General features: G+C 44.6%; 1 long non-coding RNA gene across 1 annotated transcript in view; it reads left to right on the top strand.

Annotated features, from left to right (window-relative positions):
• Window positions 1-758: 758 nt before the first annotated feature.
• LOC140905027 (uncharacterized) overlaps window positions 759-24,353 on the top strand; it is a 100,038-nt gene continuing 76,443 nt past the window's right edge. Inside the window, exon 1 of the long non-coding RNA XR_012156714.1 lies at window positions 759-900. This is a non-coding gene — a long non-coding RNA (uncharacterized lncRNA). The remainder of the gene's footprint in view (window positions 901-24,353) is intronic.

The following is a 24,353-nucleotide window of genomic DNA, read 5'->3' as shown; positions in this document are numbered from 1 at the left end:
TTCTTTCTTTGTTTTCTTCTTATTTATATGGCTATAGAACCTTTTACTATTGGTTTTAATTCCCTTTGCAAGGTCCAACTCTACTTGACTTTTAGCATGTCTCACTTTATCCCTACATGTTCTGACCTCAATCAGGGGCAACTTTCTAACCCCCAGGACTCCACTATGAGCTTCATTTTTCAGTGAAGTTCTATGGCCTGTGTTTTACAGGATGTCAGACAAGATCATCACAATGGTCCTTTCTGGCATTGGAATTGGTGAATGAACGCTGGAGAACAGGACAATTGTGCAAAAGGTAAAAAACGGCCTCTGTTGTGTGCTTTAGATCAGAGTTAACACATGCAAGGAATAAAGCTTTTTCCAGAATCAGTGTTCTCAGAATTCCCCATTGTGTTTTAGTGGGATTTCCACTGCACCGGTGTGAGCAACAGGTGGTGCTATAATTTCTAGTCTTAGGCTGTCTGTCTTCATTTAGCAGCAAGCACCCTGGCAACAGCAGAACAGTTGTGGCTCTGCTGCCAGAAAGGAAATGAGACTCGAAGAAGGCTTAATCAGGCCAATTTACTGCAGATAGTATTTTGTATAAGGTTGCTGCACCTGGGGAACGAGCCCTGATAAGAATAGTGAGTGGTGTGTGGAGCTAAGAAAAAAGTCTGTTTGATTCCATCAGTCAGCATTCCCTTCCAGAAGATGACCTATTGAACATTTCCAAGAATCGCTGTGCCAAGCCTGTCAACTGTTTTCTTGGAAATACACTCAAGAAAAATGGCTTCCTTCCAGTAGGGATCTGCAGAAAGCCTGAACTGGATCACGGGCTATATTTAGATGCTGAGATAACATCAACAGCTCAGTTGCTGTTTCAGGGCTTCAGGAACTCAGGCCATGAGTGTTGTAGAGGGGGTGAGTATTTTTGTTATTGACTCTCTTACATAAGGTTCTTAAGCACTAAATATAAACAGTAGAAAGGGAAAGGAATAATTTCTTGCTGCTTGCTTCCACTCACTGTTACTCATTTCCTTGCTTTTCAATCTTTAAACTGTAAGTAAGTGAGTCTACTGTGTTGCCAATAAATACGACTGCAGCCTGGCATACTGCTATACCTGGGATGTTCTTTAGCCTGTCATTAGCATCAACTTCCAAGTACAGTGCAGGCCCAAATGGCAATAACCTATTTCTGGCTAGCTGCTTGCATCTGTGATCAATTTCTTATTAGAATTTAGTCAATAACAGGAAGTTATTTTCTTGTGTGCTGGGTTTCACTCAGTGCAACAGTGGCTGCTGCATAGTTCAAACATACACTGTTGTACTGGACGTGGCATTCAGGTGTTTGCTAGACAGTCACATTCTAGTTAAGCCAGATCAGACAGCACTTTCCTAGCTACAGAATCTGACAGGTTGTGGTTGGTTGTAGGACAACAACTATGAGTAAGATGTGACAGTGGGTACATGTCAGGAGACATTACTATTAGCCCATGGTGCTGAGTATTCATTTGCACTTCAGAACATGGCAGTCACGTCTGGCTTTCAGAAGAGAGACATCCACGTCTGTCTAAGGGCAGGGCTATACTAGAGACTTTAAAGCAACGCAGCTGCATTGATGCAGTTTTGCCGCTGGAATGTGGCTCTAATGTGGCTGCTTTCAGCTGACGGGAGAGAGCTCTCCCCTCAGCTTAACTACTCGAGCCCCTGAGAGTGGGGCTAGCTATGTTGGCAGGAGATGCTCTCCTCCCAACATAGCGCAGTCCACATTGGCACTTAGGTTGGTCAAATTTAGGTTGCTCTGGGTGTGTGTGTGTGTGTGTGATTTTCCCTCAGTTACACCTGATCTCATAAGAACATAAGGATGGCCATACTGGGTCAGACCAAAGGTTCATGTAGCCCAGTATCCTGTCTTCTGACAGTGGCAAATGCCACGTACCCCAGAGGGAATGAACAGAACAGGTAATCATCAAATGATCCATTCCTTGTCACCCATTCCCAGCTTCTGGTAAACAGAGGCTAGGGCAGGTGTAGGCAAACTACGGCCTGGGAGCCACATCCGGCCCTTCAGACATTTTAATCCGGCCCTCGAGCTCCAGCTGGGGAGTGGGATCCAGGGCTTGCCCCACTCCATGTGTGCCATGGCTGGGAACTGTGGCCAAAGGGAGCTGCAGGGGCGGTGCCTGTGGATGGGGCAGCGCGCAGACCCACCTGGTTGCGCCTCCATGTAGGAGCCAGAGGAGGGAAATGTCACTGCTTCCATGAGCTGCTTGAGGTAAGCGCCTCCGGAAGCCTGCACCCCTGCCCCCCTCCTGCATCCCAACCCCCTGCCCCAGCCCTGATCCCCCTCCCACCCGCCAAACCCCTCTGTCCCAGCCTGGAGCACCCTCCCCAGCCCCATCCCAGAGCCTGAACCCCCAGCTGAAAGACCTCACCCCCCCACACACACACTCCAACCCCCTGCCCCAGCCCGGAGCCCCCTCCTGCATCCTGAACTCCTCATTTCTGGCCCCACCTGAAAGCCCGCACCCCCAGCCAGATCCCTCACCCCCTCCCACACTCCAACCCCCAATTTTGTAAGCATTCATGGCCTGCCATACAATTTCCATCCCCAGATGTGGTGCTTGGGCCAAAAAGTTTGCCCATCTCTGGGCTAAGGACACTGTCCCTGCCCATCCTGGCTAATAGCCATTGATAGAGCTATCCTCCATGAACATATCTAGCTCTTTTTTGAACCCTGTTATAGTCTTTGCCACAACATCCTCTGGCAAGGAGTTCCACAGGTTGTCTGTGCACTGTGTGAAAAATACTTCCTTTTGTTTAAAGCTGCTGCCTATTAATTTCATTTGGAGATCCCTAGTTCTTGTGTTATGAGAAGAAGTAAATAACACTTCCTTATTTACTTTCTCCACACCGGTCATGAATTTATAGATCTCTATCATATCGCCCCATAGTCGTCTCTTTTCCAAGCTGCAAAGTCCCAGTCTTATTAATCTCTCCTCATACAGAAGCTGTTCCATCCCCTAATCATTTTTGTTGCCTTTTTCTGAACCTTTTCCAATTACAAGATATCTTTTCTGAGATGGGGCGACCACATCTGCATGCAGTATTCAAGATGTGGGATTATTATGGATTTATATAGAGGCAATATGATATTTTCTGTCTTATTTTCTATCCCTTTCTTAATGATTCCCAACATTCCGTTCGCTTTTTTGACTGCCGCTGCACATTGAGTGGATGTTTTCAGAGAATTTTCCACAATGACTCCAAGATCTCTTTCTTGAGTGGGAACAGCTAATTTAGACCCCATCATTTTATATGTATAGTTGAAATTATGTTTTCCAATGTGCATTACTTTGCATTTATCAACATAGAATTTCATCTGCCATTTTGTTGCCCAGTCACCCAGTTTTGTGAGATCCTTTTGTAGCTTTTCGCAGTCTGCTTGAGACTTAGCTGTTTTGTATCATCTGCAAATTTTGCCACCTCACTGTTTACCCCTTTTTCCAGATCATTTATGAATATGTTGAATAGGACTGGTCCCAGTGCAGACCCCTGGGGGACACCACTATTTACCTCTCTCCATTCTGAAAACTGACCATTTATTCCTACCCTTTTCCTATCTTTTAACCAGCTGCCAATCCATGAGAGGACCGTCCCTCTTATCTCATGACAGCTTACTTTGTTTAAGAGCCTGGTCAAAAGCTTTCTGAAAATCTAAGTACACTATATCCACTGGATCCCCCTTGTCCACATGCTTGTTGACCCCCTCAAAGAATTCTAGTAGATTGGTGAGGCATGATTTCCCTTTACAAAAACCATGTTGACACTTCCCCAACAAATTATGTTCATCTATGTTTTTGACAATTTTGTTCTTTACTATAGTTTCAAGCAGTTTGCCTGGTACTGAAGTGGGGCTTACTGGCTTGTAATTGCCGGGATCACCTTTGGGGCCTACAGCAGAGCCAGTCTTTGGGCCACCTAACAAGCGCAGCTGGCCTAGAGTAGGCTGACTGTGTGGCTATACCACCTGACTAGTGAGAAGAGTCAGAAGACCAGCTCTTAAGTGCAGCAGCAGTGCAGTGGCTACGTTAGGGTTGCCAACCCTCCAGGCTTGTCCTGGAGTCTCCAAGAATTAAAGATTATGTCATGTGATGAAACCTCCTGGAATATGTCCAACCATAACTGGCAACCGTAGGCTGCGCAAAGCATTTGCCCACAGCTGCAATAGCTCCTGTGCCTGCTTGTTCCCAGCCCAGCTTCTGTCCCAGACTGGGCCCTGCCCCACCCCGGCCTTGCCCCACTCCAGGTAACCTGGCTCTGACTCTCGGCTCCAATTCCTGACTTCCGACTCCTGCTCTGCCCCTGATTACCAACTCCTGCCCCAGCCACTAGGCCTGACACCTGCTCCAACTACTGGGCGTGACGGCTCACATCCCCACTCTGGCAGATAGTCTCAGACCCCAGCAGATAAGTATCCACATCTCAGAACTGCCCTCGCATCTGCCATTAATCAGAGTACTTGGTGGAAGGCTCAGCAAAGAAACCAAGCACTGAATGCACACAGAGACAGAACTACTTTCTCATTCTCTAAAGATGGGCCCTCTTTAGAAGAGCTGAGGTAATGTGGCAGGGCATTGGGAGGCAGCTTGCATTGTCTCTATGTGTGCTGTAACTCTTCTGTGGATAAAGGGAGGATTTCAGTCTCCAAGGCGATCTCTCTGGCACTTTTTACAAGCACCAAAGGTGAAATTCACCCATGTGCAGAAAGCCCCTGGGAGGCCTACACAGCACTTAAACCCGAAGAGTGGGACGGGAGTGGGCATATAAGCCTTGTGTGGCGCCTTTGCACAGAACTTCATTCTGAAGTCACACATGCACTCCAGCATGAGCACACCCACCCAGTAGCTCACATACTGGCTGAGGTTTTCAAAAATTAAAAGCCCTTTCAATGATTTAGGCTTTGTGAGGAAGAAGAGGCTAAATTGTTTTTTTTTTTCTTTCTCTGTAAGGTCCAGTTAGCTTGCAGGCATTTTATTTTAAAGTACTAACTAAAATAGGCTTTTTTTTCAGAGCTTTCTGGGTGTGGTGAGATTTTCTGGCAGTGGTTCTATGAGCTACATTGTGCATCTGACTAATGCAGCAAACAGGCCAGCACACCAGGCGTCTTGAAGGATTATTCATTTCATACCATCAGATCCCATCATTCATGATTTGCCATGCTATGTTCACATTAAATGTGTACACTGTTTTCTTGTTTGGGGGTAAAATTCTGTTAAACGAACACTACAATGAGTGACAAATAGCCGTTGGCTGTCAGAGCTCAATAAAGAAACCTATTTGTAACAGCACCTTTGCACTACTGGATTGTCTGCTATCGGGTCACTTGATACACTTGACAGAGGCTTTACTTCTTTAGATCATAAATCACCAAGAAAATGGTCATTGCAATTTTGAATGCATTTCATTTATCTTTGATTTCTCAATGAGGTCTCCCTTTCTCATCCTACTGTGAATGCCTGCACCTCTTTCACATTGTTTTAAAGTTAACTTGGCACTCTTTTAAAATGCCACATTTACAGCACTTGAGTCTGAAGTGTTTTATCTAAAAAAGGAACAGCAGGAGTACAGGTTTCCCCTACCTGCCCCACCAGTCCTTCAACCTTAATCTAGATGGACTATAATGGTGTCTACTGAGATGTATAACTAAGGTTCCAGTTGGTACATCTTTTGGTTATGTTTTTTGTAATATGGATACCTCTCCACAGAGAAGTGGAAAGCATCCATCAGCTCAGTTCTTCCCATCTAGGACACTGAATAGCCCTTTACTACTGTCTTTCATCTGTTTCCCCATCTCCCTCTTTCTCCCTTGCAGGTTACAGTATGTTGCAGGCTGTCCACTACAGGTTGGTATCTGGCCCCTTGGATTTAGCTTTAAGGCAGGTAAACAAAAATTAAATAGTTGAAATGGAATTGAGACCCCAATTTGAGCACAAGGGGATTTGAAATCTCCTGCCCCAGGAGGTTTTCCAGCCATGCATCTCCATTCTCTATGTGCTAAGGGTGGTGTTGGTGAAACTGACTAGCAACTTCATCTTTGAAGTAGCTTCTGTTCTGGTGGTGGGGCTAGGCCAAGACATTGTCCATTTTCCTTGGAAAGTGAATTTTTTTTGTGTGCTTGTGAAAGTCTGGATGGAGGTTAACAGACCTAGGGAAAGTCCTTTATTTATGCACAGAAGAAGTACAGCATGGGCAGCCTTCCTGATACTGCATCACTCATGTACCTCAAGCCTTTTCTGGAGGGGCCACTTTCAAGGGGTGAGAGGGAAACTGAGTTTCCAGATCTATTCAGGTTTCAACCTAGCTTCCACTAAAGTCAATGACAAAGCCATCATTGATTTTAAATGGAAGCAGGCTCAGTCCTTGGTCCCACTTCTGAGGTTGCTGCCAACAATGCCAATTTTGCCAGTTTTGTGATGTAATCATTTGTCCACTAAAACTATGTTGAGACACCAACTCACTTCACATGGGGCATGGAATGGCCATTCAGTGATAAGGACTTTTGGTCACTACTAACAGGGTCGGATTTCACTGCTGACCAGCAGCCATGCCAGTTCTCACAGGGTATGTGGAATCATTCTAGGGCAGTATTTGGTGTTGCATGGAGGTCACCTATCCAAATATTGCAGGAAGTGCGTAGTGGAAGGAACTCTTGCATCTAAACTAGTTGAAGTTTGTACTCTGCTTTGAAAAACATGTAAAGTTAAATCCAAACTATGTAAATCCTAGTTATTATTATTACTGAACTAGGGCATTGTCTTTGCATTAGGGGATGCAGGGCTGTTAGGGATGCCATCTTATGGATGAGATGTACAGTTGAGGTCCAGATCATTTCTTGTAATTCAAAGATTCCATAGTACTTTGCACCAATGTCCTGACCAAATTCCAGGTCAGGAAAGATGTAAACAGTAGTCACTTCCTGTCAACTGTTGTGCATATTGCTGTGCACTGTTAAACAGCTGCTGTGTTCCTCTCCAGAGCTGGTTGCATTTCTGTGGGGGAGGAAGTGATTCTTATCACTCATTCCCTCCTAAACATGATTGTTGCAAGGCTCAATCAATTAATGCTTTAGAGCGGGATGGGCAAACTATGGCCTGCGGGCTGGAGCCATTTTAAGCCAGCCCACAAGCTCCCAATGGAGAGCGGGTTCTGGGGCTTGCCCTGTTCCGGCGCTCCAGCCAGGGCGCAGGGTAGGGGGGCCACACCACGTGGCTCCCAGAAGCCACAGCATGGCCCCACTCTGGCTCCTACACACTCCAATGGCCCCCTCCAGCACTCCAACGGGAGCTGCAGGGGTGGTGCCTGCAGACGGGGCAGGATGCAGAGGCACCTGGCCGCGCCTCTGCTTAGGAGCAGGAGAAGGGATATGTTGCTGCTTCCAGGAGCTGCTTGAGATAAGCGCCACTTGGATCCTGCACCCCTGAGCCTTTCTCCATGCCCCAACCCCCCGCCCCAGCCCTAGTCCCCCTCCCATCCTCCAAACCCCTCAATCCTAGCCCAGAGCACCTTCCTGCACCCCTAACCTCTCATCCCCAGCCCCACCCCAGAGCCCGCTCCCCCCAGCCCGGAGCCCCCTCCCACACCGTGAACTCCTCATTTCTGTCCCCACCCCAGAGCTCACACCCCCAGCCAGAGCCCTCACCCCCTCCCGCACCCTAACCCCAATTTTGTGAGCATTCATGGCTCGCCATACAATTTCTATTCCCAGATGTGGCTCTCGGGCCAAAAAGTTTGCCCACCTGTGCTTTAGAGCATTTTGAGGTCCTTGGATGAAGGATGCTACAGACGTGCCATGTGTCATTATTATTTGAACCAGTGGCCTAGAGGTGAAGTGTTCTCTGTTAGCAGTTGACTGAGCCATCCAGTTCAACATTTTCCTGTTGCTTAAAGGAGAAAGCTAATTCTTTCATTTTAGTTACACCCCAGATTGGAATTCTAATCTTCATCATAATCTTCCCCACAGAAAACCACAATTGCCAGATTGCAAATTCTTTATAAATGAAATCTAGCATATTATTTTCTTTAGTCTAGCAGTGGGCTCCCCTCCCCTCTTCCTCTCCTCCCCACCCCTCCTACCCTTCATGCTGGCCCTACCACTCCACACATCCAGCCAGCATCTGCTTACAACCTTTGTTGGCTGATTCAGATGACTGTTTTTTTGCTTTCATGTATGACAGGTTCTGACATTCTCCAGGCTTCTGTGCCTAGCTGCTGCTGACAATAAGCCATCTGATATTTCCATACTAAGTGGAGCCAAGTTGTTATTCTCTCCCTGCCTGCAGACAAGTCATTGTTCCTCCTTTAAGGAAGTGCTTCAGAAAATTACATTATTTTTAATACCATAGATTAGTGAGGGTTTCTTTCTTTGCTTTTCTTTTCTTTTTTATAACAGCCTCTAATTTTCAAGCTTCTTTGTCTTGATCATAACATGATTCACCACATGAAAAGCTTAAATTGTAGAACTAATGGTAGTCTCCTTGCAGTTTACTTACTCATTATTCATTTTGCATTGCTGATTGATTGATTGATTGATTGATTGATTGATTTTTTTTTGAGTTTTTATAAGAGTTTAAAAATGACACTGGCATCCACTCCAATTTTTAAGTGTGTTTTGTTTCAAATAGCCAAGAAACCTGTGTGGAGTCACACTTGCAGTAAAACAAAGGTGTCTTAAAAGCCATATATGAAATCAAAAGACAGCAGTAGAAATGCTCTCAGTGAGAAAAACACTTGAGACTTGGACACATTGTGTGTGTTTCTGCATATAACATTTTGTGGCTAACAAAGCTTGAACTCAGAGTGAAAATATAATATCATAAACAACCTTGTAAACACCCCCCCAGGCCTGATTTGCCTTTCCAGTTGTATGTCAGTGTAACTCCACTGATTTCCATGGAGTTACATTGGTATACGACTAGAGTAACTCAGCTCTTCATCTCGTGTAAGTTGTTATAGCTCCATAGACATGTCACAGCTGAGGATTTGTGCGCTCCCCTCTCCAAGACAGTCCTGTTGGGGAGCACAAGCACTGTCCCCTTCTGTCACACGCACTCACAGGTATGGGCTATCCAAATGGCAATGACCCTGCCCCGTCTCTGCATGCTGGCCAATGGGGCTCACCCGGTCGACAGGCAACACCTTGCAAATGCAGCAGTGCTTCCACAAAAGTGTGTTCTCCCAGGCAGACTCAGCCAACATTCCAATTCGGGGCTCTCCCTGCCGTACAGCCTCACTCTACCCTGTGGCTTCCAAGCCACAATCTGGCCCACAAGGTTTTCCTATTCTTTCATCTATTTGTTCCCCTTCCAAGATCTGCGGTGGCCACAGTTAAGGGCCACAGCAGGTGGAAGATTAAGCATCCAGCAGTATTGTCTACCCATGCTGCAATCTTGTCCTCCTCAGCCCGGTGGTCACGTTTGTTACGCCATATGGTCTTTATATTTTTCCGCTGTGTTTCCAGCGTGAGAAAGATGAGGACCCATTTTCAACACAGAAAAGCTCTTGCATTGAGATCAGAACAATTGAGAAGTGTATGGTAACTCTCAGTTCTTCTGCAAATGTTGCCAAGGGCTTTCACATTTTGGAGGAATAGCTTAAGCGACAGAATGATTTACTTTGTAACATTATATTGTTAACAATGCTTGGCATATGTTTGCCTTGTACAGCATATGTATGTATATAGCGTCATAGAAGCCCTAATGTGCAGAACAGACGTCTGTTTTATTGGGTCTCCATCTCAGGAGATTTTCACATTTTGCAATATTGGCAACCAGAACGTCCAGCTCCCACTCTCTCAGGGTAAGTCTACACTGCAAGTGAAAACCTGGGGCTGACCCTTGCCAGCTGACTCAGGCTCGCAGGCCTGGGCTTACGAGGCTGTTTAACTGTGGTGTAGCTATTTGGGCTCAGGCTGGAGTCCAGGCTCTAGGACCGCAAGGTGGGAAGGTCCCAGAGCTTGGGCTGCAGCTTGAGCTGGAATATCTGCACTGCAATTAAACAGCCCCTTAGCCCAAGCCTGTTGGCCCGAGTCAGCTGGCATGGGCCAGCCGTGGGTTTTTAATTGCAGTGTAGACATCAGAGCTAAAGTTCTCATCAATAGGCTTCTGTAGCAGGGCAATCACCCTGGTCCAGCCCTGACAGGGTTAAAGCCAGCCGTTGGAGAGAGCTGGGGCTGAGAGAAAAGGCTTGGCTGATTGGGAAGGCAGCCACAGCTGGGGCCATGCCCCAATCAGGCCACAGCTGGCCCGATAAAAGGGCTATGAGCTAGGAGCTCAGAGGGAGACTTTCTCTCTAGCTTTTGAGAGAGAGGGATTAGCTGTCTGGGAGAAAATGGTACTTGGAGTGGAACAGTGCTGGGGAAGGGTCAGAGGAGCTGCGGAGCTCCAGCCTGGAAAACTCCCAGACTGCAGGCCTTGCTAAAGGTCAGGAAAGGTGCTGGGACTACAAAGGGGTAGCCTGGGAATAGGCAGAGGCAGCGGTTCCAAGCCCCCTTGCTGATGATGAGTGGTTTACAGACCGCAGTCTGCCCCAGTGAGTGGAGGCTAGATGGTGACTGGCAGTAGCCACTGAGGAAAGGTGGGGATAGAGGGTTGGGGGTTCTCCTGGGAGGGGAGACCCAGAGTGTGGGGGTACTGTGGGGCAGAACCCCGAGGAAAAGGGCAGCAGGGTCTGGAGGGACATGGGGCCAGTGGCAGGCAAGACACTGGCCTGCAGAGGGTGCTCTGAAGGCTGGAAAGAGCTAATTCCCAAGACAACCAGCAGGAGGCGCCATGCTGGTGAGTCATCGCTCCGCTACAGCTTCTCATATCTATCAATACTGTTTGAACTTCCACTTATTTATTTTTGAATTACCAATCACACAGCTTTATTGTAGTCCTGCAGCCAGGTACTCAGAGCAGTAATTAGAGCACAACCAAATCTTCAATTGCCCTTTTGTTGGTGAGACAAGACGTACAACACTGAGAAAAGACGTACACAGACATGTGAGGAAAAGGCAACAGGCTGCTCCTTTCAAACAAGACAACAAGTAGAGAGCAAGCAGGAAGTCTTCACAAGCCTCTCTCCAGATGGTTCAATCTATGTCTCTCTTCCTACGGTCTCTAGGCCCTGCTGGGTGTAGGCCATCACCACTTGGATCCCAGGCTCTTATCAGTGGCAGACACAACTGTGCATGGCTGCATGCTGGGACAGAACTGAACAAGAGCTCTGTGTACTCTGGAAAGCTTGTCTCTCTCACCAGCAGAAGCTGGTCCAATGAAAGATAGACAGACAAGGTAGATGAGGTACTATTGCCTCACTGAGAGGTCCAACGGCTCGCTCTATCTACTCCTGAAACCAGGGATTTGTAGCAATCAAATTTTTGAATTGCTCCTCTCCAGCTCCTCTCTGACTCCACTCTACGCTCTGACTCAAATTAATTTGAACTAAATAAAAAAGTGCATACTGTAATTTTGAAAAAACATTATTTTTTTCAGACTTTTAAAACAATTTAAATGTCATCAACAAAGATACAAACTAGAATAATTCATAATTCATTCTGTAAAAAATTATTGCAGCAATCAAGTCATCTTTCATAGCCTGCCACAAATCATTTAACATTAACTTTAAAGCTGAAAACAGTCGCTCTACACTAGCTTGAGTTGTTGGCATGCTCGAAGCAATTCTACAGGCAGCCTGAATGAGGTGTGGGTAGCTGTGAATGGCCTCAAAAACAGACTTAACTTTTAGCCTACCAATAGACTCCATCGCCTCAAAATCTTCCCGAAAGTTTCTCTCGAATAATGCTTCATTACAATTATGAATTGCAGAAATTCGCTGGCATCTTTCTTGTTTATACAATTCCTTTTCGAAGGGAAGTCATCTTCTGAAGAATTGGTGCTTGAATTATCTCCATTTCCCTGTGATGGTTGAAGATGTCTCAGAGTTGGATACTCAAACAAGTTCAGAGTGGAGATGGAAGTTTGAGAACAGCCTGCTATTTCTGAAGGATGTGAACTTTCCAAAACTGCAAATTTGATTATTGATGACTCCTTTTGTTGTTTCTTTTTCTTCAACCTCTTTCACAGAGTTCAAATGTAACAATAGATTTTGTTTTTCAAGTCATTGAGCAATATCAGGGAGCCCTTCCTTTGCCTTTGGTATTTCCCTTGAGGTAAGAAGAATCCGATACCATGGGTCAACATAAACTCCAGCAAGGAAACGAATATTGTCAAAAAGCTTCTCTTCGTGTTTCTTCATGGAGGATAGAATTCCTTCTGCAATTTGTCCACCATTTTCTTACAAGAATTTTGACAGTTTTCGCCATTCCTTCATTAAAACTCCCAGGGTTACATCAAAGCTTGAAGATTCATGGTTGTTTGGTTTGGCTTTGCCAAGAGGTCTCGCAGGTTCTTCACTCTGTCCCATTCAGTTTTTGTTAACTTGAGTTCTCTTGTTCCAGTAGCAGCCACTTGTTCACAGTAAGATTGAAAAACGAGAAGCCAATCAATCATTGCAAATGTTGAACCCCAGCGAGTCACAGTATCCAATGATTGAGTTACCCCATGTAGATCAAGCAGAACACTTCAAATACTTCAGGTTCATAGTTTGACAACGACTTGTTGAATTTTTGCCAGAAATTTCTTCCCATGTTCTTTGTTCAGTCCATCCCAGATTGCCAAATGAAGAGTGTGAATACCACACCTCATCAGCTGGACTTTTGAGTCGTCCTCATGAAGCCATGTTGGAAGTATGAGGCTAGGGTCATTAACCCATTGCGCAGCAGCATCCATGTTGAGTTCGATTTCATCTATTCCTTTAGTTCCTTCATCAGGCAAAATAGCTTCAGTTCTGTCCACATTGCTGTTCTCAGAGGTAGAAATGGTTTCATTGTCCTCATTGAAATTTTTGACGGCACGTCATGTTTGCTGCATTGTCAACACAGATGCTCAACACTTGCATTTCACTGATCCCAAATTTTTCTAAAATAGCTTTTACTTGACTTTTGACTTAAGAAGAATTGTGACACCCTTCAGTGTCAATTATGTCCAAGGTTTTTACCACAGCTTTATCTTTTCCTTCTTCATAGTACTGAGCATTGATTGCAAGGAAATTTCTGTTTCCACAGGTTGCCGCATCCATTTTCAGGTAGCACAATTTTTGCTCAAAAGCTTTCTTGAGCTCTTCATGACCAGACTCAGCTGTGCTGACAACTAAATGACGAACCGCATTGTGCCCCATCGAAACGCCAAGCTGCCGACCCATTTCACCTACAATTTTTTGGAATCCTTTGTTCTTTAGCCTGAAGGTTGTGCGTGGTGTTGAACTCAAGTAAACCATTTCCATCAGGCCTTCATGGAAAGTATTGGCATCCATGGTGACTGTAACCTTTGAGGACTTCAAATATGAATCAAGTTTTGTTTGCTCAATTTTGGGTTTCTTTTCAGATGAAACTCCACAAAAAATCTTTTCTCCAGGAGTTTTCAAAGAGCCAGATGAATGTCGTTTAGCCGCGTCAGCTTTCTGGTTTGCCTCATCTTCCTGGCCCTATTTTGTAACCAGAGCTGCATAGTTTTCAGGATGGTTACATTTTACATGCTGCCAAAGGCTGAAACTTTTCACGGCACTTGCTTCACTTGTCTTGAAGCTACATGGTTTGAGCTTGCCACCCACGTCCTTTTGCACGTTGCCGATTTCTTCTTTGCTTTTCCCAAAGCAATTTGGGCTTTTCAAATTCAAAAGTAAAAAAGTCGTTGAGATCCTTTTCCGTAAATCAGCTATCAATCATGGGGGGCAGATTTGATTCTTTTGCTGAAGCCATGGCCAAATCTTCTTTTGCTGCTACCGCATCCAAATGTTTCTTGTTATGATCTTTGAAAAGCAATGAACAGAAGCATTATTTTTTTATAATGTACCTGCTTGTGATATCTTAACCCACTTAAGGTACTTCGAATTTATTTGGATTTTCTGGAGAAAAATGACTGCATTTTCTTTTTACACAAAATTATTATTAAAGTATATTTTAATATTTTAACATGTTTCTTGCAGTTTTAATGAAGTAAGAAGTATTTTTAATATACATAATATAAATTTTTATTTATAAATTGCAAGTTATTTTTTCTTATGAAAATGTGTATGAGGCTACACATTACAAAGTTGAAAATAAACTTTAATGGGAAAGCGGATTCAAATTGCAAGCACAGTCCTTTTAGTAAAGAGAGCAAATTTTAGTAATAGATTACTAAATCTATCTTGTATAATGTTTTCAGCCTGATGAAGGAAAAACTTATTTCTGAAAATTTGCTCTCTTTACTAAAAGGACTGTGCTTGCGATTTGAATCCGCTCTCCCGTTAAAGCTTATTTCCAACGTTCTATCATACAACATCATTCAAATAAAATTATTTAAACTACAGCCATCTTGAACTGGGGGGACTGGGCGAATTTTTTTTTTTTTTTTAAATCTTCGACTATTTTACAGATACGACCCTGGAATGTGATTTAATGCTAAAACATGCACTAAAATGGTACTCTTAATTTATTTTGTATAATTAACCGTTTCCAAGAAAACTGTTTAAAAATTTTAATCTGCTTAGATGCTTAGAATGATACAAACAATTTTACTTATTTTTCAACTTTGGAACCATAAATTTTAAACATAATAAATAATAACCAAAAATATTAACTTATTTTGGAACATAATATTACCGCTTGTAGCCATGGGCAGTCGACGACAAGCCTTTCTTGAAATATGAAATAAAAATGACCAACCGCCAGTGCAGGACGCCTATGATTTAAATAATTTTGGATAATGTACTATGGTAGCACATACTAATGCTAAGACACAGACATAATTTCATTACTTTATATTAAAGTGTTTTTGAGATATTAATCAGAAATTAACTTTTCATCACCTCCTTGAAGGTACTGTAGCTCCCTTAGGAAGAATTTTAGGACGTGTGTTCACAGAAACGTTTTTTCTTAAAATGACCTAAGGATTTACCCCCAAAGTTGTGTTGGACATTTTCCAATCACTCTGGATATATCACAAAAATCACTCCTAATTTATGCAAAAATGTTTAGTGTATATTTATATGCCTGTTGCACGCGACTTTTTCAGTAAATTTAAAATTACAAACAACACTACCAAAAGACCATTGAACAGATGACATATAAAATAAGTCCTCCAGAGTGATACGGGAGCATGTACAAATGAACAAATGTACCGGTAACGGGAGCCCATGTGAGAAATGAGCTGGTCGGGGACATCATCTGATTGGATCTTTTCTTCTTAGACAAGGCAGGATTGGATGACGGTAGCATAGCTGATGTCAGCATTTGATAGCTGATGTCAGCATTTGATGAAAAGTCAAGAGATAGAATAGAAGGAAAGAAAGGGGGATAGGGTGCCAGCAATTAGATATCCCCAGTGATGGACTGAGGATTGGATGTCCTGATAATGTGATGACTTTAAGCACTGACAGGTGAAAACAAAATTCCTTGAACAATATTAAGGCCACCCAGCCTTCCTCTCAGGAAGAAAGTCCTATAGATGAGTCAAGATGAACCAGAATAAGCTGTAGTCCTGGCAGTGCTGGGATGAGATGGACTGCAAGTTGGGCAGGAAGACAGGAGGGAGAACTGAACCCAACTGATCATGTCTTTCTTTCAAAGTTTCTTTTTAAGGGATTCAAAAAGGAGGGGAAGTGAGCATCATAGTTTATCTCCCTCATTGTTTTAGCCACCAATTAGGCCTAATACCTGTCGCACCACTTTGGGTCTAGTAATGTCCAGTTCCACATCCTTCTGTTTTTACCAAAGCATAATTTCAACAGTCCTTGGATTATGTCAACGTGCCCTTTTTGCTTTGACTAACCCAGCTTCCTTTGTTTGGTTCTTTTGTACTTATAACAACACTCAACAACGCAAACAACGTGATTGATTTCTCATGATTATTGTAACATCTTATGAACTTTCACATACTTTTTACATTCGAGCTCACAATAGGAGTACACCTTTTAGGCCCAATAATTACAACACTGCCCCACCAGAGAGGAAACGCAGTTCTGATATCCTCTCCCATGCTGATAATTTGGCTGTTGATAATGAAACAGGGACAGACACAAACTCAAAAAAACAGGTGAGCTTAAGAAAGCAAACTGACTGCACCTGGGAATTCCAGGTGTAAGAATCCTATCAACATCAACTAGAATTCTGCTCATAGACCATGGATAGACACAGATCCAAGAAAACAGGAAATCATAGAAAGTTGGAGCTCACTTGAAAGAGCTCAGCTTGTGACCTGCCCTTGTACAGAAACATTGTCCAACAAACATTTAGCCTTCACTTCCTTTGCTAGTGATGGGACTGTTCTTTGGTCCATTTCTGCAGTTTCTTTCATCCTCACTTGTTGACCCACTTTTGAACTAAGCTGAATCATAGAAGAACGGTCATGGTTATGCATGGAGCCCTTCTTGCTATGCATTCAGGGGTGGAGTTGGGCTAAAGTGATTGCTCATTCCATTTCCTCAAGGGGAAACAAACAAAAACCAGGTGTGATCCATTGCAGAGTGAAAAGAGCCAAATTTTGTAACACAGAAAAAGGATCTCCGCATGGGAAGCAGAAGTCAGCTCTATCCTCAGCTTTATCCACAAAACAGGCACTGTATATTCTAAAGAATAGCAGTGCAGATGTCTCAACAAGCCCATCAGTATCCCTCAAACCTGTCTTGGAAGGGACCACTAGGGGCAGCCTCCAAGACTAGGCAGTCTCCATGCCTGCTCAGTCTGCTACCTCTTTGCTGAGACTGCAAGCATGGCAGATCTCGGTTTGCATGATGAGTGTAATTATAGCCTGGGGAGATTGCTTTGCTGGGTAAAAGATAATTAATTCATTTCAAATAGACACAGAAACCATCAGATATGATTTCCCCCTGATGCATGTATAGAGAGCAACCATGGGGAAGGGAGAAGAGCTATTTAAGCTAAAGGACAACATTGGTACAAGAACAAATGGGTATGAGCTAGCCATGAACAAATTCAAGTTGGAAATTAGAAGATTTCTAATTGGAACAGCCTCCCAATAGGAGTTGTGGGGGCAAACAACTTAATTAGCTTTAAGGAAGAGCTGGACTAATGTATGAGTGCAACTGAGTTATGGGATTGCTTCTGGTGGTAGCAGGCAGGGCTCAACAGCCCTGGGGCTTATGTCTGATTTATGTCTTATGTTCCCAAAAGTTCATACTTCAGGGCTTCAGATGGCCACCTGCAGAGGTCAGGAAGGGTTCCCACCAATGTATTCAGAGACGGGGTGGTGGTGGTGCAGGGGGGTTAGTCTCTTTCCTCTGAAGCATCATTGATGGACACAGCTGGAGATCATAGAATCATAGAATATCACCGTTGGAAGGGACCTCAGGAGGTCATCTAGTCCAATCCCCTGCTCAAAGCAGGACCAATCCCCAACTAAATCATCCCAGCCAGGGCTTTGTCAAGCCTGACCTTAAAAACTTCTAAGGAAGGAAATTCTACCACCTCCCTAGGTAACGCATTCCAGATTTCACCACCCTCCTCATGAAAAAGTTTTTCCTAATATCCAACCTAAATCTCCCCACTGCAACTTGAGACCATTACTCCTTGTTCTGTCATCTGCTACCACTGAGAACAGTCTAGAGCTATCCTCTTTGGAACCCCCTTTCAGGTAGTTGAAAGCAGCTATCAAATCCCCCCTCATTCTTCTCTTCTGAAGACTAAACATCCCCAGTTCTCTCAGCCTCTCCTCATAAGTCATGTGTTCCAGTCCCCTAATCATTTTTGTTGCTCTCTGCTGGACTCTCCAATTTTTCCACATCCTTCTTGTAGTGTGGGGCCCAAAACTGGACACAGTACTCCAGATGAGGCCTCACCTATGTCGAATAGAGGGGAATGATCACGTCCCTCGATCTGCTGGCAATGCCCCTACTTATACATCCCAAAATGCCATTCGGCTTCTTGGCAACAAGAGCACACTGTTGACCCATATCCAGCTTCTTGTCCACTGTAACCCCTAGGTCCTTTTCTGCAGAACTGCAGCCGAGCCATTCGGTCCCTAGTCTGTAGCGGTGCATGGGATTCTTGCGTCCTAAGTGCAGGACTCTGCACTTGTCCTTGTTGAACCTCATCAGATTTCTTTTGGCCCAATCCTCCAATTTGTCTAGGTCCCTCTGTATCCTATCCCTGCCCTCCAGCATATCTACCACTCCTCCCAGTTTAGTGTCATCTGCAAACTTGCTGAGGGTACAATCCACACCATCCTCCAGATCATTTATGAAGATATTGAACAAAACCGGCCCCAGGACCGACCCCTGGGGCACTCCACTTGTTACCGGCTGCTAACTAGACATGGAGCCATTGATCACTACCCGTTGAGCCCGACAATCTAGCCAACTTTCTACCCACCTTATAGTGCATTCATCCAGCCCATACTTCTTTGACTTGCTGGCAAGAATACTGTGGGAGACCGTATCAAAAGCTTTGCTAAAGTCAAGGAACAACACGTCCTCTGCTTTCCCTTCATCCACAGAGCCAGTTATCTCATCATAGAAGGCAATTAGATTAGTCAGGCATGACTTGCCCTTGGTGAATCCATGCTGACTGTTCCTGATCACTTTCCTCTCCTCTAAGTGCTTCAGAACTAATTCCTTGAGGACATGCTCCATGATTTTTCCAGGGACTGAGGTGAGCTGTCTGACCTGTAGTTCCCAGGATCCTCCTTCTTCCCTTTTTAAAAGATGGGCACTACATTAGCCTTTTTCCAGTCATCTGGGCCCTCCTCTGATTGCCATGAGTTTTCAAAGATAATGGCTAATGGCTCTGCAATCACATCCACCAACTCCTTTAGCACTCTCGGATGCAACGCATCCAGCCCCATGGACTTGTGCTCGTCCAGCTTTTCTAAATAGTCCCGAACCACTTCTTTCTCCACAGAGGGCTGGTCACCTTCTCCAGATGAACACTGGACAGAGCGGGCCAGTACTCTGAGGTGGCACTGAGAATTCTCTTTCTTAGGTGCTCAGCTGGCTGGTTCTTGCTCACATGCTCAGGGTCTAACTGATCTCCATATGTGGGGTTGGGAAGGAATTTTCCTCTCAGTCAGACTGGCAGTGACCGTGGAGGGGTGAGAGGTTCACCTTCCTCTGCAGGTCACTTACCAGGATTATCTGGATATATCAGTCCCCTGTCATTATGGGATCCTGGGGTATTGATGTACTTCGATCCCTCCTATTCTCTCCTTGTTGCACTTAATAGTGTAGTTGCCTGTGGACTGTAATACTTTGGTATACTTTCAGTTGTTGGATTTAGTGTGTGAGTGCTTAGTGGTCATGGTGGCCTGTGATATATACAGGAGGTCAAACTAGATGATATGGTGGTCTCTTCTGGCCTTAAACTTTGTGATTATAAGAGATTTTGACAGAGTGCTGGGCAACAGCAGCTAAGCCAGCACTCTGGTCACTGCCGTCTAATTAATTACACCAGAGCAGAGGCAGGAGTGAGTGGGCTCTGCCATGCATGGGGCTTGTCCAGGATCTTAGCCAGTGCAAGGGTTCAGCAACCTGGAGATGGAGGAGTCCCTGCAATGGCTGGTAAAACAGCAAGAAGAAATGCGGAAGACCCTGCAAAGTTTCCAACAATCCCCTCACGTGGAGAGGCAGACTTTGCGTATCTGGCAGGCAGAGCAGCAGAAAAGCCTGTGGGATTTCATAAGAGACCAAGCCAACATACAGCAGCAGCTCCTACAGAAGGTAGTGGGTCCCGTGGTGGGGGATGGCAACCGGACAGAGGGCCTGGCACTGTGTAAGATGGGCCCTGCAGATGACGCTGGTGCATTCTGGGGCATTTTTTAAAGGGTAGCTATAGGTGCAGGTTGGGATAGAACAACCTGGGCCCTGAGGCTGGCTCCCTATCTGTCGGGGGAATCCCAAGTGACCTATATGGCACTGAGTGAGGAGCAGGCCAGGACTTAGGAGGTGGTGAGGGCAGCTATCCTGACTTGGGTGGGTCTGTCCACTGAGAAGTACCACCAAACGTTCCGATCTGGAGTTTACAGCCCTGGGCACTCACCCAAAGGTTGATGGACTGGGCCGCCCACTGGCTGTGACTGAAAACCCAAACAGTGGGGGAAATAATGGATGCTCTGGTGCTAGAACAGTTCCTTCATGGTCTCCCTGTGAACATACCAGTGTGCGTCAGGCAGCATCAACCAGGCAGACTTTCCCAGGAAAGAGGGACAACTGTAGAGATGTCTAGAGCTTGGGAGGGAGACTGGAGAACCCACAGCAGGAAGAAGCATAGAGAGGAAGAAGGAAGGAGCTCTGGTTGGGGCTCGACCCATTACATGCTATTGACGTGGGCGACAGGTAGACACAGAAAGGGATTGCCTGTACATGGACTGCAGTTTTGCTGAGTTTTGCAGCTGCATCAGGACTAGATGGGAAAAAACAGGGACAAAAACTGTCCACTATTTCAGTGATGGGAGGGAGGAAACTCCGGAGGGACCTTGTGGATATGGCCTCAGCTTGCTGGTCTGGTCTGGAGGGAGCTGGTGAAGCCTCACTGGATGATTCCAGGACCATCTATGCACATAGAATGTGTCCATGGAGATAAAAGATGCTGCCCTATGGCCCAGGTGTCCCTAGAGGCCTGGGGAGGTTTTGTTGGAAACAGATTGGGTTAGTGGAGGGGCTGCCCTATCGTGTTGTGTTGGGCACTGACTGGAATCCCTTCCTACGATGGAAACAAGGTGGGGTAAGGAATCCCAGATTGGGGGGAAAGAAAACCCCAGAGGAGAGAAAAAAATAAGCCCACAGGAGAAGTCCCTAGACAACAAAGCCCAAGTCAGAAGGAAAGGGAGGAAAGGAGACTGCCCCAGGAAACTGAAAGTGAGGAGATAGAAATTAAGGAAAGAGATACAGGGGAAAGAGCATGAACTCATTAGTAGAGGATGAGGGACCTATGGAGTCCCCAGCAACACAACCCCAATGAGAAGAAATCCAGGGTAAGCCTATACAGCAAAGAAAAACCTGCGGCTCCAGGACTGCAGGATGGGAGCATCCCAAAGCAAGGGCTCCAGCCCGAGCCCGGAAGTCTACAGAGCAATGAAACAGCACCACAGCCCCAGCCCTGCGAGCCTGAGTTGGCTGGAATGGGCCAGCTATGGGTTTTTCTTTGCTCTGTAGACATACCCCCCCAAGCATGGTTTGGAGGGTTGGGAGAACTCGAGGTCACACGTGATCAGGGGATAAAGGGAGTAACCTCAATCCACCACCAGATACAAAGAGGGAGAATTGGGGGAGCAATTCCCCAGACTGCCCATGATATAAAGACTTGTTGGCTGAGATGGAGCTGTGGGGGTATCCTCCCCTTACAAAGTGTGATTTCTGTGAGCAGACCCCTACAAGGGCAACCCAGATGATCACCCTAGGGACAGAGAGAGACTCCCCTAGAGTGGCACTTCCAGTAAGGGGGAGAGGTGTGTGGAAAAATTGGGTCAAATTCGCAGGGAAACAGACAGGTCAGTTCAGGATCTGGCCCATGGATTTCAGACATAGTTTTTAGTGGTTATATTCTAGAATAAATTCCAATCTGAGTTTCCTTGATAGTAAATTTGGAATAACTCTCTTTAATCTAGTTATTCTGGATTTGCAGTAGTGTAACTGAAAACGTACCTTGGAATAGCTTCAATACTGTATGTGAAAACTTTAAATCATACCTTCCCTCTTCAATTTCAAAACTTAGCACACACAAATATCAGTACATAACATTTTTTCAAATTCACCTTTAATGTCAAATGTATTAATTTTGTCACTGTTCTGTGTATTACTGCTCTTCAGGCTCCCATAATAATTTATAGAAATGCCATTTAGTTTGTAAAAGCTTCAGACAGGTGCAAAATAAACTATTTAATGTAAAGAAAATAGATTCTACAAATACTTTTTTCTAGATTTCTCTGTGTGTGTGTGTGTGTGTGTGTGTGTGTGTGTATAAGGGTTGGGGAGAGAGATCAGGCATGCTTCCTACTCATAATTACATTTCAGTTATATTTATTTGAAGAAGATGTATTACAAATGCTTGTAAATGACACCAGTCTTGTTAAATAACAGCTGCAGATGAATGTTGTTTCTGGAAGAAGAAGATGGAGAAAATTACTAGGCTTTTCAAGTTATACAGTAATAAGGTTTTAATTTCTTTTTCATCTCCGATAGGAAGGTCCAAAATATTCAGCTGTGTGTATCTGTAGTGCTTGAAAAGAAAAGCAAATTAACTGTGTTTTGCATTTACTTGAAAGTAAATTTAGCAAAGTAAAATAAGTTGATACTTAGGGTGGCAAGGTGGGATCTTAGACAAACAGGTGTGAGTTTGCTTTAAAAGAGAAATGTATGTCTACTGCCTGCTACAGGAAGCCTGGTGGAATTATTAATTTTAAAATTGCTAAAGTATTCTGTTGATAAGTGTGGAAAATTTCTTTCTCTGGAATGCTGGAAGAAAAAAGGCCTCTAGCACAGTCAGCCTAAGATCATACCGGATGGGACAAACAAATCCCTGCTGAAGAGAGTACCTATATCTTTGTGGTGATGGGGCTGGATAAGGCCCATTCTCATCACTGGGATTCTATGAGGAAGGGTCCTGTCACACAATACTGATGTCACAGGGAATAAATAATTAGGTTTTGTGATGGGGACTGAGTTGGTACTTTTATATTTTTCGTGGGGGAGGGCAAGACAAGATATTTTAAGTGGTATAAATTTGTAAAGGGGGTTGTGCCAAAGGCTTTTGATTGTTCCCATTCCATAGGGCTGGATGGTGGTGTTGCATGGAAAATTTCAATGCAGTTTTAGTGCAGACATAGTTAAATGACACGGGTAAGAAAAAATTATACGTGGGCATGTTATGTGCACTGTTACATCAAATATTCCACTTTCTGGATTTCCCCTCCTGTGTCCATGCTGCTGCTGGGGAATTCAGAGAAACACCCCTTGTAGCTGTTCACAGCACTTTATGAGCAGCAATACAGATGGACTGTGTGTCAGGGAGAAAGGCTGATATTAAATCATCCATGTCTCCATTAAGAAAGGTGCTAGATTTGCAGTCATGGCATTTTTCCAGTGAAGCAAGAGGGGAGTTTCCTAGACACTGAAGAAACCACATGAGAGATTATTTGAGAAGACCGGTTTACTTTCTAATCCTTGGGAATTAACAAGAATAGTTTCTCTTCGATAGTGATGCTACTTACAAGGATTTCATTGAAATACCCTCAACTTAAATTAATATGACCCATTTGTGTCTATTACCAACCCTACCCATTCTGTTACATACCTGATACAATTCAGACATACAAATTAGGAAAATAAGCAAAGCTGTAAAGGCAGCAAGTATGATTAACCGCCAGAATACTGCTTCTGGTTTAATTTGCAGAGAAGAGTGGTATTGGGGTCAAGCCTCTGGCCTGACAATTGAGATCTGGGTTCCATACCCATCTCTGCCACAGCCCTCCTGTTTCAGAGTAACAGCCGTGTTAGTCTGTATTCGCAAAAAGAAAAGGAGGACTTGTGGCACCTTAGAGACTAACCAATTTATTAGAGCATAAGCTTTCGTGAGCTACAGCTCACTTCTTCAGATGCATATCGTGGAAACTGCAGCAGGCTTTATATATACACAGAGAATATGAAACAATACCTATTCCCACCCCACTGTCCTCCTGTGTGATCTTCTGTCATGCTAACAGCATCCCAGGGTAAGAGACTCACTGGTATCTGGTAGTGAGTTTCAGCCGGCCTGACCAGTTCAGTGTATCCCAATTCATTAATGTCATAAACTGTATCTAATGTGAGTCATGTAAGGTATCACTGGAAAACTAATAACACACTGCTCATTAATATTTTTGTGAGGTGCATGTATAGTAAATGCCCAAGGGACCATATGAACATGGAGGAAATGCGGAACAGAAATGAGTTTATCAGACGAGTTTGAGAAGTGGGTAAACAGGTTTCTCTCAGACAAAGGACAAGCCAGACAAATGTCATCAGAATCGACTGGCAATCTCATGGCAAGTGCCCATTCATTTGCATGGGAGGTAGCAGGAACAGATTAATTTGCATTTTAGCAAACACCAGTGGGGGAAGAAACCAGCAGAGAACTTCCTTCCCCAGAATCCATGTCTTCTTCCTCACAGCTTGAATGAACTTTCCTTTGGTGGATAACCTGCAGAAGAATCCACTTCAAAGGTACACTGGACTATAAAAGAGAGGGGCAAAAATTGCCAAGTTACCTTTCATCTAGGAAGATAAAGGGAGCCAGCACCCTATAA

This window comes from Lepidochelys kempii, chromosome 1 (genome assembly GCF_965140265.1).
Source record: "Lepidochelys kempii isolate rLepKem1 chromosome 1, rLepKem1.hap2, whole genome shotgun sequence".
Classification (NCBI taxonomy): domain Eukaryota; kingdom Metazoa; phylum Chordata; order Testudines; family Cheloniidae; genus Lepidochelys; species Lepidochelys kempii.
The sequence above is the reverse complement of the archived record's forward strand: the minus strand, read 5'-3'. Positions and strand labels throughout refer to the sequence as shown.